Genomic DNA, 1,243 nt, shown 5'->3' on the forward strand with positions numbered 1-1,243 from the left:
CTTTTACCCCCCCCCCCATTCAAACCTTGTCCCTCCCTTTTATTTGAAAAGTATGCAGACGAAAGTTTTTTGTTTTGTTTTTCTTTTCTCGGGGGTGGGTGGTTGCTCTTGCACCTGATGCTAGATCAAATGAAAGGGTTTAACGTCCCTATCAACGCAATTAGGTCATCTACGAGACAGGACCTTAGAGTTTAACGTCCATATCCGAAATGACCGAGCCAAACTAATAGGAAATTCGTGCAAAGTTCCTTTCCCAAGGACACTACGTCGGACCGAGCTGAGGCTCGAACCCCCTGACCTGCAATCTCACGATTACGAAGATAGAAACATTTATGAAGGGTTCAACTGCAAAACACAATATATATTATATATGCGCCAACTCCGGGAAATTGTCTCATGTATTAGGAACTGTAATGACATTGTTTTTCTCTAAATGTCCTCGACGATTGGAGTGGAAACATTGTGTTTCGTTCTTACTTTTGTTTTCAGAGAAAGAAAGGTTTTTATTTTTTAAAATCTTTTTTTGGTGTTTTTTGTAGCAACGGCCACCATTTTAGACAATCACCTGTATAAATGACCACTTGTAGAAAGGACAATCACCGGTACAAATGACCACTTCCCATGCCTTACCTTACATAATTTATACACTCTAGGGAAGAGGCCATTTGTACAGGTGGTTGTCTTAGACAGGTGGCCGTTAGATCAGGTCTGACTGTATTTTATGTTCTACTAATTGTACAAGAACTCGTTAAAAGACTCATGCTTGTATAGGGCAGTACAGTGAGAAAAGGTGCCTTATGCTTCTTATCTTAAAATAAAAAGTCAAAAAATTGTCTGTCAGGTATGAATGCATGTATATCTGTACTTTTGTTTTAGTCTTATGTATCACGACATGATGGAATCAGGCGCTCGTCATTCTTTTGGGGCATTTAAAAATAGAAATATTGGTGCCGTTTTAAAGCTTGTTAAAATGCCTTGCTTTTGTTATCAAAAAGTACCAATCAGTGTTTTAAAAAGTCGAGATAATCGAAGGAGGTGGGGGTCGCTTGGTGTTAGAGATAAAAACTAGCGATAAAGTTATGGTCGCCAAATTTGATGACTTCCTAAGTTTGAGTGTCCTGGGGAACTGCTACTTTACATGTTTTTTTGGCCCCATGATAACCGTTTTTCAGTAAAATCCAGAAAACGAATTGATGAAATGTGTTTTTCCTGGACATAAAAGGTGCTGACCCCCCCCCCCCAC

General features: G+C 39.4%; 1 protein-coding gene across 1 annotated transcript in view; it reads left to right on the forward strand.

The window, feature by feature from the left end:
* LOC101846311 (troponin T) overlaps positions 1-1,243 on the forward strand; it is a gene marked incomplete in the record, with an annotated part of 37,979 nt that overhangs the window by 1,891 nt on the left and 34,845 nt on the right.

The sequence above is a fragment of the Aplysia californica genome, unplaced genomic scaffold (genome assembly GCF_000002075.1).
Source record: "Aplysia californica isolate F4 #8 unplaced genomic scaffold, AplCal3.0 scaffold00685, whole genome shotgun sequence".
NCBI lineage: Eukaryota > Metazoa > Mollusca > Gastropoda > Aplysiida > Aplysiidae > Aplysia > Aplysia californica.